We start from the raw sequence: 15,615 nt of genomic DNA, 5'->3' as shown, positions 1-15,615 counted from the left end.
ACTTCTGATGCTATGATGGAGGGAAGGTCATTCTTGAAGAAGCTAAAGGTGATTTTGCCTTGGACACTGTCCTGAGGAACTCCTGCAACGAAGTCCTGGGGGTGATGTGATTGACCTCCAACAACCACACCCATCTTCCTTTGCGCTAGGGATGTCTCCAGCCAGTGGAGTGTTCTCCCCCTGATTTCCACTGACTTCAGGTTTTTCTCGGGCTCCTTTATTCTTTGCTCGGTCAAATGCTGGCTTGCTGTCAAGGGCAGTCAGTCTCACCTCACCTCTTGAAGTCAGCTCTATTGTCCATGTTTGCATCAAGGCTGTAATCAGGGCTATTGCAGAGTGGTCCTCGTGGAACACAAACTAAGCATTGGTGAGCAGGTTGTTATTGTGTAAGTGCCGGTTTATAGCACTGTGAATGACACCTTCCATCACTTTGCTGATGATGGATATCAGACTGATATGTTTAGGCTTGTACTGCTTTTAATAAATAGGACATACCTGAGCAGTTTTCCAATTTGTTGGATAGATGCCAGTGTTGTAGCTGTACTGGAACAGCTTGGCTAGAGGCACGGCGAGTTCTGGAGCACAAGTCCTCAGCTCCACAGTCGGAATAGCCTTTGATTTATCCAGTACCCCGCACCATTCCTTGATATCACATGGGGACAGTGGCAGCAGACCTGCGTGAAGCGGTGGCGGAGGAGCTAACTTAAACTGAGGCGGCAGTAGCAGGTAGGCTCCACAGTGGCGGTGGACCTAGGTGAAGCGGCAGCGGTGGAGCTAAATTAAACTGAGGTGGCAGCAGCAGGTAGGCCCTAAAGTGGTGGCAGACCTGGGTGAAGCTGCGGTGGTGGAGCTAACTTAAAACCGAGGTGGCAGAGCAGGTAGGTTTACAAATCTCAGAGCGGGAGAGAGAGAAGTAAAAAGTAATCGAAGTGTGACGTCGCTAGAAAACAGGTAAGTGATTGGTTGGTGAGTATTTCTCACTTTCTCCATTTTTCCGAACTTAACTCTGTGGTTTATAGTTTCTAAGCTCTCTGTGGTGTAGCGGCGACTGTTGGTAAACAAGGGCCTTGAGCATACCATTTAATTGTAGTTTAATTGGTGGGATTGATTAGATATAAATGAATTTAATTTAATTAAAGGGGAAGTCATTGCACCACAGCTTGGCCTCGTAGTATGCTCCACCTGCGCTATGTGGGAAATCACGGACACTTCCTGTGTCCCTGACGACCACGTGTGCAGGATGTGTATCCTGCTGCAGCTACTGGCAGACCGCATTGCGGCACTGGAGCTGCGAATGGATACATACTGGGGCATTTGCGATGGTGAGGACGTCGTGGATATCAAGTTTAATCAGTTGGTCACACCGCAGGTAAAGTTTTCACAGGCAGAAAGTGAATGGGTGACCATTATGCAGAGCAATAGGCGCAGGCAGGTAGTGCAGGAGTCCCCTGTGGTCATCCTCCTCGCAAACAGATATAGCGTTTTGGATATTGGTGAGGGAGATGGCTTATCAGAGGAAGGCAGCAGCAGCCAAATTCCTGGCAGCAGGGTTGGTTCTGCTGCACAGGACGGGGGGAAAAATAGGGGTAGAACTATTGTAATAGGGGATTCTATTGTAAGGGGAATAGATAGGCATTTCTGCAGCCGCAAGCAAGACTCCAGGATGGTGTGTTTTCTCCCTGGTGCAAGGGTCAAGGATGTCTTGGAGCAGCTGCAGAATATTTTGGAAGGGGAGTCTGAACAGCCAGTTGATTTGGTGCTTATAGGCTGCAAAGATACAAGTAAAAAACGGGATCAGGTCCTAAAAGCTGAACATAGGGAGTTAGGAGGCAAATAAAAAAATAGGACCTCAAAGGTAGTAATCTCAGGATTACCAGTGCCACGCACTAGTCAGAGTAGAAATAGAAGGACATTTCATATGAATACATGGCTAGAGGAATGGTGAAACGGGCGGGATTCAAATTCCTGGGACATTGGAACCGGTTCTGCGGAAGGTGGGACAAGTACAAACCGGATGGTTTGCACCTTGGCAGGACTGGGACAGATGTCCTAGGGGGAGTGTTTGTTAATGCTCTGGGGAGGGATTATACTGAAATGGCAGGGGGTTGGAAAGCTGAGCAGGGAGACAGAGGAAAAGGAAACAATGATAGAAGCAACATTCAGGAAGGAGGAAAACACAGGACGCAGTCAGAGAAATCAAGGGTTTAAATCAAACATGGACACTTTAAATATTAATTCTAAAATGTCTAAGAGCGTTAAAAAACAAGCCTGAAGGCTTTGTGTCTTCATGCGAGGAGCATTCGTAATAAGGTGGATGTATTAGCTGCACAAAAGAAGTAAACGAATATGATATGATTGGGATTGCGGAAATATAGACCCCGGGTGACCAAGGCTGGGAACTCAACATCCAGTGGTATTCAATATTCATAAATATAGGCAAAAAGAGAAAGGAGGTGGCGTAGCATTGCTGGTTAAAGATGGGATTAACACAATTGTAAGGAAGGATATTAGCTCTGATGATGTGGAATCTGTATGAGTACAACTGAGAAATACAAAGGGGCAGAACACGTTAGTGGGAGTGATATATAGACACCCAAACAGTAATGCAGAGGTTGAGGATGGCGCTAAAAGGGAAATTAGAGAAGCATGTAATAATGGCACCGCAGTTATCATGGGTGACTTAAATCTACGAATAGATTGGGCTAGCCAAATTACTAACAATACTGTGGAGGAGGAATTCCTGTGGTGTATACGGGATGGTTTCGTGGACCAATATGTCAAGGAACCAACTGGAGATCAGGCCATCTTAGACTGGTTATAATGTAACGAGAAATTAATAATTAGCAATCTTGTTATGCGAGGCCCCTTGGGTCGGAGCGATCACAATATGATATAATTCTTCATTAAGATGGGGAGTGAAATATTTGAAACAGAGATTAGGGGCCTGAATTTAAATAAAGTTAACTACGATGGTATGTGGTGCGAGTTGGGTAGGATTGAATAGGAAATTTCACTCAAATCGTTGACGGTGGATAGGCAATGGCAAACATTCAAAGATCGCATGGATGAACTATTGAATTTGTTCATCCCAGTTTGGCATAAACATAAAACAAAACAGGCGACTCAACCGTGGCTGACAAGGGAAATTAGGGATAGCATAAGGTCCAAGGAGAGGACATATAATTTGGCCAGAAAAAGCAGTAAACCTGAGGATAGGGAGCATTTTAGGATTCAGCAAAGGCGGACAAAGGGATTAATTAAGAGGGGGAAAATAGAGTATGAGAGTAAGCTTTCAGGGAGCATAAAAACTGACTGTAAAAGCTTTTATAGATATGTGAAGAGAAAAAGATTGGTGAAGTCAAGCATAGGTCCCTTGCACTCAGAATCAGGGGAATTTATAATGGGGAAAATAGAAATGGCAGACCAATTAAATACATAAATAAATGAATATCTCTTAATGTCTCTTTACTTCTTTTGCTCTATCGCAGCCCTGCCTTCGATCTATTTCATTTCCTTCCCAGTTTAGAAAAAGGGTTCACCCGAAACGTCGACTCGAATTTTTCTCCACGGATGTTGCCTTGCCTGCTTAGTTTTCCCAGCATTTCCTGTTGTTAATTTGGATTGCCAGCATCTGCAGTATTTTGCGATCGTAACAATGAAATACATACTTTGTACCTGTCTTCACACAGGAGGACACAAATAACCTCCCAGAGATGTTGGGGAACATAGGGTCTAATGAGAGGTAGGAACTGATAGAAATCAGTATTTGTAGGGAAACGGTGTTAGGGAAATTGACGGGAGTGAAGGCCGATAAATTCCCAGGTCCTGATACTCGACATCCTAGGCTACTTAAGGATGTGGCCCTAGAAATAATAGATGCATTGGTGGTCATCTACCAAAATTCGATATGTTCTGGAAGAGTACCCATGGATTGGAAGGTAGCTAATTTTATCCCACTATTCAAAAAAGGTGATAGGAGAGGAAACGGGGTAATATAGATCGGTAAGCCTCACATCGGTAGTGGGAAAAATGCTAGAGTCCCCTATAAAGATGTAATAGCAGAGCACTTGTCCAACAGTGACAGTATCGGACAATGTCAACATGGATTTACAAAAGGTAAATCGTGCTTGAATAATCAACTGGAATTATTTGAATATGTAACTGGTAAAATAGATAAGAGAGAACCAGTGGATGTGGTGCATTTCGACTTTCAGAAGGCATTTGATAAGGTCCCGCATAAGAGATTAGCGCGTAAAGTTAATGCAAATGGTATTGGGGGCAAGCGATTGACTTGGATAGAGAACTGATTAACAGTCAGAAAGCAAAGAGTTGGAATAAACGGGTCTTTTTCTGAGTGGCAAACAGTAACTAGTGGGATACCGCAGGCATCAGTCCTAGCTCCCCAGCTATTCACAATGTATATTAATGATCTAGACGAGGAAACTAGATGTAATATCTCCAAATTTGCAGACGAAACAAAGCTGGGTGGGCGTGTGTGCTGTGAGGAGGATGCCGACGAACTCCAGTATTATTTGGACAGTTTGGGTGATTGGGCAGAAGCATGGCAGATGCAATATAATGTGGATAAATGCGAGGTTATCCACTTTGGTGTCAAAAAGAGGAATGCAGATTATTATGTGAGTGACAATAGATTGGGAGAATGGGAAGTGCAACGAAGCCTGGGTGTCCTTGTGCACCAGTCGTTGAAGGTAGGCATGCAGGTGCAGCAGGCGTTTAAGAATGCAAATGGTATGTTAGCCTTCGTAGCAAGAGGGTTTGAGTATAGGAACAAGGATGTCTTGCTGCAGTTGTACAGGTCCATGGTGAGACCTCATCTGGAGTATTGTGTGCAGTTTTGGTCGCCTTATCTGAGGAAGGATATTCTTGCCATGGAGGGAGTGCAGTGAAGATTCACCACGCTGATAGCTTGGATGGCAGGAATGAAGTATGAGGAGAGATTGGGTCGATTGGGCTTAAACTCGCTGGAGTTTAGAAGAATGAGAGGGGATCTCATCGAAAATTATAAAATTCAAGCAGAACTTGTCAGACTAGATGCTGGAAGGATTATCCCGATGGCCGAGGAGTCGAAAACCAGAGGTCACAGTCTAAGGATAAGTGGTAAGCCATTTAGGGCAGAGATGGGGAGTAATTTCTTCACCCAGAGATTGGTGAACCTGTGGAATTCTGTACCACAGGAAGCAGGAGAGACCAATTCATTAAATATATTCAAAAAGGAGTTAGATATATTTCTAAGGCTAAAGGGATCAAGGGATATGGAGAGAAGGCCGGGACAGGGTACTGAATTTGTATGATCAGAAATGAACTCATTGAATGGTGGAGCAGGCTCGTTGGGCCGAATGGCCTACTCGTTGCCCTATCTTCTATGTTTCTATGTTTCTACGTGTAGTGAATTGAATTAGCTGATGATTGGCTTCTCTGATGGGGGGAACCTTGGGCGCAGGCCGAGATGGAGCATGAACTCGGCACTTCTGGCTGAAGGTTGTTGCAAACACTTCAACTTAACATGGAGTTTGCTATTATTCAGGATGAAGACGTTTATTAACCTGGCATTTTTTGTGACAATATTTGTTGCTCATTGCTTTGTGCTCGCTCTCTGTCTCACTCTCTTTCGTGTCACGTTGTGTATACTAACTCTTTGCCTTTTATCCTGGACTGTTTATTTATAACACTTTTTCTGCAACTCTGTGCTTGTCCAACTGTGACTGCCTTACTTTTCTATCGTTTCGTCTTCATGGCTCCCTCTGTTTCTCCATATCTCCCCATCTATCTCTCTCCCTCTCCCTCCATCTCTGTCTCTCTCCCTCGCTCTCTTCCCTCTGTCTCTCCTCCCTCTCTCTCACATTCTCTTTCACTATTGCTGTCTGTCTATCCCTCTCTATCTCTCCCTCACTTTGCCCCCGTCTCTCTTATTCTCTATGTCTCTGTCTCTCCTCTATCGCTCGCTCTGTGTGTCTCTCTCTGTCTCTCTCTCTCCTCCCCATCTCTATCTCCCCTCTCTTTCCTCTCTCTTGTTCTCATTCTCTCTCTATCTCTCGCTGTCTATCCCTCTCTCTCTGTCTCTCTGTTTCTCTGTCTCTCTCCTCCGCCGCTCTCTCTCTCTGTCTCTATTACTTTCTCTCTCATCCACCTCTCTCTCTCTCTCTCTGTATCTGTGATTGACTGTCTCTCTCTATCATCCTCTCTCTCTCTGTATCTTCCTGTCTAGCCCTCTCTCTCTGTCTCTATGTTTCTCACTCTCTATCCCCCTCTCTCTCTGTCACTGTCTATCCCTTTCTGTCTGTCTCTCTGTCTCTCTCTCTCTCTCTCCCTCTGCCTCTCTGTCTCTGTCAATCTCTCTCTCTGTATCTCACTGGCTGCTTCGCTTTTCCATTCTCGAATTGCCTGAAGAGCAATTACCTGACGGATGAGTGTTGTGAGGACCTTGTTTCTGCTCTCTGTGTGAAGAACACGCTGAAAGTCCAGGAACTCTCCTTTAAAGGATTCTCATAAAAATCTCTGGAGCACTTCCACCAACTCGTTCTGAAATGTGCCCGTCTGGAGGAGATTATGTAAGAGTTTTAAAGTTTCTGCTTTGTATTTCATTTAACATCTGCAGATAATTATCAAATAAAATCTGTAATAAATCTTGTCTTTATTAACACGCCATGGACATGTTGCAAATATAACTGAGCGCACATTCTCATTCCCTTTAAGGAAATCAAGGGATTTGGGGATAGTGCAGGAACGGGGAGATAAGCTAGAAGAGCAGCTATGATCTTATTGAATGGTGGAGCAGGTTCGAAGGGCCAAATGGCCGACTACAGGTCTTATTTCTTAAGTTCTTATGTTGTTATGTTCTTATGATAGCCTGTGATTTTTGGGATATTTACCTGTGGTTTTACGTTTGTTGATTTCATGACATTCACTTATGTTGCGATGCAAATCACAATCTCCGAGGTTCCTTATTTTTGAAACTCGCCCTTTTCCCCGCTCTTCCCTTTCCAGGTTAGAGTGATAGAGTGAAAATAGGGAGATAGGGGCAGATGTTTAGGGAAATACAGAAATAAAGACAAAGCGACAGAGACATAGAAAGATAGAAAGAGAAAAAGATAGAAATAGAAATAGAGGCAGATCGGAAGAAAGATAGAGAGAGTAATGCAAAGCAAAGCAGAGAGATAGAGATAGGGACAGAAACAGAAAGCCATACAGCTAGAAATTGAAGGAGGAAGAGAAAGAGATTCGGAAATGAGATATATAGATGGGAAACAGTAGAGAAAGAGGGAGATAGAAAAATAGAGACAATGACAGAGAAAGTGATAGACACCAAGATACATAAATAGCGATAAAGAGAGAATAATAGATATATAGAATGAGAGAGAGAAATGGAGAGATGGAAGGAACATAAATAGGTAGAAAACAGTGATAGAGACAGAGACAGAGGCTGAGACACACATACACAGGTTCAGAGATAGGGAGAGTGGAAGAGGCAGAGATACACTTACACAGAAATAGAGACGGGGCAGAGGCAGAGGTATATATGCAGAGAGATAGTGACAGAGGCAGAGATCTAAATACAGTGAGATAGATACAGAGACAGGCAGAGGTAAATATACACAGAGATAGAGACAGAGAGAGAGGCAGAGTTAAACATACACCGTGATAGAGACAGCGACAGAGACAGAGGTAAGTAAACACAGAGATAGAGACAGAGGCAGAGGTATAAATACAGAGAGATAGAGACAGAGACAGAGGCAGATGTAAATATACACAGAGATGGAGACAGAAACAAAGGTATAAATACAGAGAGATAGAGACAGAGGCAGTGGCAGAGGCAAATATACACAGAAATAGAGTCAGAGAAAGAGGCAGAGGTAAATATACACAGAGATAGTGACAGAGGCAGAGATCTAAATACAGAGATAAAGAGAGAGAGAGAGGCAGCGGTAAACATACACATATATAGAGACAGAGACAGAGGCAGAGATAAATATACACAGAGATAGAGAAAGAGGCAGAGGCAGAGGTAAATATACACAGAGGTAGAGTCAGAGAAAGAGGAATAGGTAAATATACACATAGATAATGACAGAGGCAGAGGTCTAAATATAGAGAGATAGAGACAGAAACAGAAGCAGAGGTCTAAATACAGAGAAATAGAGACAGAGACAGAGGCAGAGGTAAATATACACAGAGATAAAGAGAGAGACACAGAGGTATAAATACAGAGAGATAGAGACAGTGACAGTGGCAGAGATAAATATACACAGAGATAGAGAACGAGGCAGAGGCAGAGGCAAATATACACAGAGATAGAGACAGAGAAAGAGGCAGAGGTATATATACACTGAGATAGAGAGAGAGACAGAGTCAGAGGTAAATATATACAGAGATACTGACAGAGGCAGAGGTCTAAGTACAGAGATATAGAGACAGAGATAGAGGCAGAGGTAAATATACACAGATATAGAGACAGAGACAGAAGCAGGGGTAAATATACACAGATTTAGAGACAGAGACAGAGACTGAGTTATATATGCACAAAGATAGAGACTGAGGCAGATGTATAAATACCGAGAGATAGAGACAGAGACAGAGGCAGAGGTAAATATACACAGAGATAGAGACAGAGGCAGAGGTATAAATACAGAGAGCTAGAAACAGAGACAGAGGCAGAGTTAATATACACAGATATAGCGACAGAGGCGGTGGTCTAAATACAGAGATATAGAGACCGAGACAGAGGCAGAGATAAATATGCACAGATACAGATACAGAGGCAGAGGCAAATATTCAAATAGATAGAGACAGGGAAAGAGGGAGAGTTATATGTACACAGAGATAGAGAGAGAGACTGATTCAGAGGTAAATATACACAGAGATGCCGACAGAGGTAGAGGTCTAAATACAGCGATATAGACAGAGGCAGAGCTAAATATACACAGATATATAGACAGAGACAGAGGCAGAGGTAAATATACACTGAGATAGTGAAAGAGGCAGATATATAAATACAGAGAGATAGAGGCAGTGACAGAGGCAGAGGTAAATATATACAGTGATAGAAAGAGAGGCAGAGGTATAAATACACAGAGATAGAGACAGAGATAGAGGCAGAGGTATATATACACTGAGACAGAGTCAGAGGCAGCGGTATATATACAGAGAGTTAGAGACATAGCCAGAGGTATAAATACAGTGAGATAGAGACAGAGAGAGTGACAGATGTATATAGAAACATAGAAAGATAGAAGTTAGGAGCAGGAGTAGGCCATTCGGCCCCTCGCACCTCCTCCACCATTCAAGGAGATCATCTGCGCCTCCTCTTTTGGCGCAGAAGCCCTCTTTCGGCGGTACCTGGGCGCAAAGCTGGCGGGGCCTTACTGAATTTCTAGGCCTATATCTTTCAATTAGTTTCCTGTTTCTGGCTCCTCTCTGCACTTTGAATATTGTCGCCTATATTATCGCTGTCGAATGTTCAGTTTGGTTTACTGTCGCCTTCATATTTGATCGCTTTGTAGCAATTTGCTGTCAGAAGCTGCAATCACAGTATTGCACCGAGAAAACAGCGACCGTGGTTATCGCCTCCATGTGTGTGGTGAGCTGTGTGAGGAGTGTTCCCTTTTACTTTATCGTGGAACCTTCCTTTATCATTGACAACGACAGCTGATTATTTGACTTCCCCCTTGTGGAAGGCATTCGAGTGGATCGGCAGTCTCATCACCCCTTTATTACCAATACTTTTAATTCTGTTGTTCAATTCTCTGACCATCAGACATATTACAGCGGCAAATTGAGCCCGCAGGGGACTCCAGAACAACAGTGAGAATCAGAATAATGCAGAGATGAAGAATCGGAGAAAATCCATGATCTTGCTTTTCACTATTGCTGCCAATTTCCTACTGTTGTGGATGACGTATGTTGTTCATTCGGTGAACTGGCCAGTGATAAACTATTACGCAGACCTATATCTCAGTAATCCGATATATATCACTCAGCAACTTGGGTTTATGCTGCATCTGCTCAGTTCCTGCAAAAACACTTGTATCTATGGACTGACACAGAGGAAATTCAGAGAGGAGTTGAAGAAAGGGGTGAAATATTTGTTTACACTAAATGGGAAGTTATAAGAAAAAAATAACTTGCATTTCTATCACGCCTTTCACCAGCTCAGGACGTCCCAAAGCACTTTACAGCCAATGAAGAGATTTTTGAAATGTAGTCAGTGTTGTAATGTAGGCATCACGGCATGCAAACTGCTCACAGCAAGCTCCCACAAACAGCAAGATTATAATGACAACATAATCAGATTTTTAGGGATATTGTTCGAGGATAAATATGGTGAGGACACCGAGGAGAACTCCCCTGCTCTTCTTCGAAACGGTGTCAGTGGAATCTGTGGCGTCCAGCTGAGAGGGCAGACCTGGCCTCGGTTTAATGTTTCATCCAAAAGGCGGCACCTCCGACAGTTCCGCACTCCGTACTATCCTGGAGTGTAACCTAGATTGTTATGCTCAAGTCTCTTGTAATGGAATTGTGAACCCACATCCTTCTGAGTCGAGAAGCGAGAGTGCTGCCCACTGAGTCCCATCTAATCGGTCAACAAGCAGTGACTGAAATCGAACTGGCGCAGCATGTATAGCGTTACACATCACTCTGTAGGCAGTTGAAGGGAAATAGGAGATTATGTATCTTCGTCCAGATGTTATTATAATTATGTCAAATGGCAACAATATTAAACATAAATTTAACTATCAGCTCAAAGTCTAGTTCCTGGCTCCCATATTGGTTGATATTTAACACGTGTCGCTCTTCTCAGCTTCAGCCCCCTTTTTTCAAAAGCGCTGTTATCATCTGTTACTCAAAAATCCACCCTCAGTCCCTCACATAGTCATAGATAGATAGAGTCATAGAGTTATACAGCAAAGAAAGAGACCCTTTGGGCCATCGTGTCTGCGCCGGCCACCAAGCCCTATCTATTCTTCTCCCATTTTCCAGCACTTCGACCGTATCCTGGTAGGCTATGGCGTTTCAAGTGCTCATCCAAATTATTCTAGAATATTATGAGTGTCCCTGCCTCTACCAACCTTTCAGGCAGTGAGTTCCAGATTCCAACCAGCCTCTGGGTGAAAACGACTTTCCTAAAATCCCCTCTACACCTCCTGCCCCTTAACTTGATGCTATGCAGCCTGGTTATTGACCACTCTACCAAGGGGGAAAGTTCATTTCTATTTAAGTTTTCTATGCCCCTCTTAATTTTGTACACCTCAATCAGATCCCCCTCAGCCTTCTCTGCTCTAAGGAACACAACCACAGCCTCTCCAGTCTCTCTTCATAGCTGAAACGCTCCAGCGGAGGTAACATCTGGTGAATCTGATCTGCACCCTCACAAATGCAATCACAACCTTCCTATAGTGTGGCAACCAGAACTGCGCACAGTATTCCAGCTGTGGCCTAACTAGCGTTTTATACAGTTCCAGCATAACCTCCCTGCTTTTATATTCCATGCCTCGGCTAATGAAGGCAAGTATCCCATGTGACTTTTTAACCATCAAATCTACCTGTCCTGCACCTTCAGGGATCTATCTGCATGCACACCAAGCTCTCTCTGATCCTCTGTCCTTCCTAGGATCCTGCCATTCATTGTGTATTCCTTTGCCTTGTTAGTCCTCCCAAAATGACTCACCTCCCACTTTTCAGGTTTAAATTCCATTTGCCACTGTTCTGCCCATCTGACCAACCCGTCTGTATCGTCCTGTATTGTGAGGCTTCCCTCCTCGCTATTTACCACTCCACCAAATTGTCGTGTCATCTGCGAAATTACTGATCATATATTCTACATTCATATCTAAATCATTATTGTTCACTACAAGCAGCAAAGGACCCAGCAACAATTCCTGATTACACCACTGGACACAGGCTTCCAGTCACATAAACAACCTTCTGCCTCCTGCCACGAAGCCAATTTTGGATCCAATGTTTCGAATTGCCCTGGATCCCATGGGCTCTTAACTTCTTCACCAGTCTCCCATGCGGGACTTTGTCAAAAGCCTTACTAAATCCAGGTAGACTACATGAACTGCACTACCCTCATTCGCACACCTAGTCAACCCTTGAAAAATTCAATCAAATTGGTTAGACATGACCTCCCCCTGACAAAGCAATGCTGACTCTCATTGATTAATCTTTGCCTCTCCAGGTGGAGACTAATTCTGTTCCTCAAAATTTAATCCAATAAATTCCCTACCATTGATGTTAGGCTCACTGGCCTGTAATTCCCTGGTTTATCCCTACTACCCTTCTTGAATAATGGTAGTACGTTAGCTGTTCTCCAGTCGTCTGGCACCTCCCCTGAGGTCAGAGAGGTGCTGAAAAGTTGTGTCAGAGCACCTGCAATCTCCTCTCTTGCCTCACACAGCAGCCTTGGATACATCTCGTCTGGGCCTAGGGATTATCCACTTTAAGCTCTTTAAAACTGCTCGTACCACCTCCCTCTCAATGCTAATTTGTTCAAGTATATCACAACCCCCCTGCCTGATTACCATTCCTACCTCGTCCTTCACCATAGTGAAAACAGATGCAAAATATTAATTTAAAACCAGACCCACATCTTCCGGCTCTGCTCACAGTTTGCCACATTGGTCCCTAATGTAACTTACTCTTTGCCTGGTTATCCTCTAGCCCTTAATATACTCATAAAACACCTTGAGATTTTCCTATATTTTGCCCACCAGTGTTTTTTCTTGCCACCTTTTCGCTCTCTTATTTCTTTTTTAAGTAACCCCTTTCTGCAGTATCCTTCCTGTTTCTGGTCTTTGCCTGCTAAATCACTTTCAATTAGAAGGCTGTGATAGAAAGCCTTGCATTTCTACAGCGCCTTTCACGACCTCAGGACGTCCCAAAGTGCTTTACAGCAAATGAATACCTGTTGAACTGTTTTGCCTCTGTGGCAGTTAGATTGGTCAGGAGGAGGACAAGTAGGAGTTAGCCCTCGTGTTGGTTCACTGACCACCTGCCACAGGCCCGGACTGGCAGCCTTGTCCTTCAGGACTAGGCATGCTCAGTCAGTAGTGCTGCTACCGAGCCACTCTCGGTGATAGACATTGGGGTCCCCGCACAGAGTACATTCTGTGCCCTTGCTGCCTTCAGTGTTTCTTCCAAGTGGTGTTCAACATGGAGGATTAAGGATTCATCCGCTGAGGGAGGGTGTTAGGTTGTAGTCAGCAGGAAGTGTCCTTGCCCATTTTTGACCGGATGCATTCCGACTTCTTGAGGTCCAGAGTCAATGTTGAGGACTCCCAGTGCTTCTCCCTCCCGACTGTAAACACTGTGCCGCCTGGTTGATTTGTGCTGCTGGTGGGACTGTATACCCACATCCTGTTCCGCTGTAACAGGCTTGAAGGTCTGACATGTGTCTACATATTCCTTTTAAACAGTCTTGAGTGGTCTAACTTGTTTCCTCCTGTTCCTATGCAAGATTTTCGAGGGTCTGATTGGCCTTGACCTGTCCTGTGTAAAAGGCTAGGCGGGCTTACTCGCCTCCTTCTGCTCTTGTGTAACAGGCTTGATGGCAATGTCCTCCTCTAGTTCGTTTATAACAGACTCCAGGGGCTCAATGGTCTCCTCCTATTGCTGTGTAACCGGCTCAAGTGGCTGAGCAGCCTCCTCTTGTTCCTGTGTGTCAGGCTCAAGAGGCTGAAGGTCCTCCTCCTGTTCCTCAGTAACAGGATCAAGGGGCTGAATTGCCGCCTTCTGATCCACACAAAGAGGCTTGATGTTCTAAATCGGGTGTGTCTCTGGATTACTGGTTCAGTAACTCCACAGGAAAAGTGATCAAATCGAGGCTAACTAAGTAAGTCAAGGATAGCATTACATTGAAAGAAGAAGCTTATAATGTTGCAAAGAATAATATTAAACCTGAGGATTGGGAGAGTTTCAGAAACCAGCAAAGGTTGAACTAAAATTGTTCAAAAGGGAAAAAATAGGTTATGAAAGATACCTAACAAGAAATATAAAAGCCAATTGTAAGAGATTCTCCAAGTATGTAAAAGGCAAAAGAGTAGCAAAAGTAAACGTTGGTCCCATAGAGGCTGAGACAGGAGAAATTATTCTGGGGAATTAGGAAATGGCAGGCAAATTAATGAAATATTTTGTATCAGTCTTCACTGTAGAATACACAAAATGTATACCAAAAATGGTGGGGAACCAAGAGTCTAATCAGGTTGAGGAACTTAACATAATTATTATAAGTAGAGAAAAAGTACTAGAGAAACTAATGGGACGAAAAGCCGACAAATTCCCTGGACCTGACGGGCTACATGCTAAGGTTTTAAAAGAGGTGGCTGAAGAGATAGTGGATGCATTCGTTTTGATCTTCCAAAACTGATATCAGTCATCAGGAAAATGCCGGAATCCATTGGTAAGGAAGTGCAATCAAGTTACTTAGAAAATCATAACATGAGTAGGCAGAGTCAACATAGTTTTATGAAAGTCTAATCATGTTTGACAAATTTATTGGCGTTTTTTGAGGATGTAACTGGCAGGGTAGATAAAGGGGAACCAGTGGATGTAGTATATTTGGATTTCCAAAAGGCATTCGATAAGTTGCCACATAAAAGCTTATTACACAAGGTTAGGGCTCATGGGTTTGGGGTAATATACTAGCATGGATCGTGGATTGGTTAATGGAAATAAAATAGAGAGTAGAAAGAAACTGATCGTTTTCAGGTTGGCAGGCTGTAACTAGTGGGGTGCCACAAGGTCATTGGTGGGGCCTCAGCTATTTATAGTTAATATTAATGACCTTGATGAAGGGGCCGAGTGTAAATTATCCAAGTTTGCTGATGACACAAAGCCAGGTGGACAGTAAGCTGAGAGGAGAACACAAAGTGTTTGCAAAGGGATATAGATATACTAAGTGAGTGGTCAGTAAGGTGGCAGAATAAATATAATGTAGGGAAATGTGTGGTTATTCACTTTGTGGGAAGAATAGAAAAAGATATTGGCCCAGAAATTCGGGTCTCCATGGGTGAGTACGCACGGGGTACTCACTCGTACGCCCAACAGAAGTGCTGGTTTCGTACATGCACTGTGCATGCGTGGGAAACCAGCACTTCCGTTCCCCTGAAAGGAGGGGTTACGAGGTGGAACACGTGTGCAGTAGAGGCTGTGCGTGCGCATCGAACTCTGGTTTCTTTTACAGATTTTCCCGGGAGGGTGAGTCTCCAGAAGTTAGACATTTAAAAAGCAGGCATAAAGCCTGCTTTTTACAAGGTAAGTGGTGAATTAATTAATATTAAAATTAAAATATTTTTTTCCACAGGTTTATTATTTTTAAATACTTTAAAGCAAGGTTAGTTTATTTTTAGCCCCGTCAGAAAATAAAATTATTTTTTCAAAAATTTAAATTATTGTTTAGAATAGTTATTTCATGTAACTTATAGTTTATTTTAAAAATCTGATGTTTTTTTTAAATTTATTTGAAGCTTTAGTGCTGTTTTGGGGCTGTAGCATTTATAAGTCTTGACAGCACTTCCTGTCAGGCTTATGAATGGAGCATTCCCTGATTCGATTGGCTCCCCATGGCCCACGTGATCCAAGGGGACGCATGGAACTAAC

This window comes from Somniosus microcephalus, unplaced genomic scaffold (assembly GCF_052327205.1).
Source record: "Somniosus microcephalus isolate GS21.2 unplaced genomic scaffold, FLI_Smic_1.0 unresolved_chr8, whole genome shotgun sequence".
NCBI classification, from domain to species: Eukaryota; Metazoa; Chordata; class Chondrichthyes; order Squaliformes; family Somniosidae; genus Somniosus; species Somniosus microcephalus.
Note: the sequence above shows the minus strand (reverse complement) of the source record.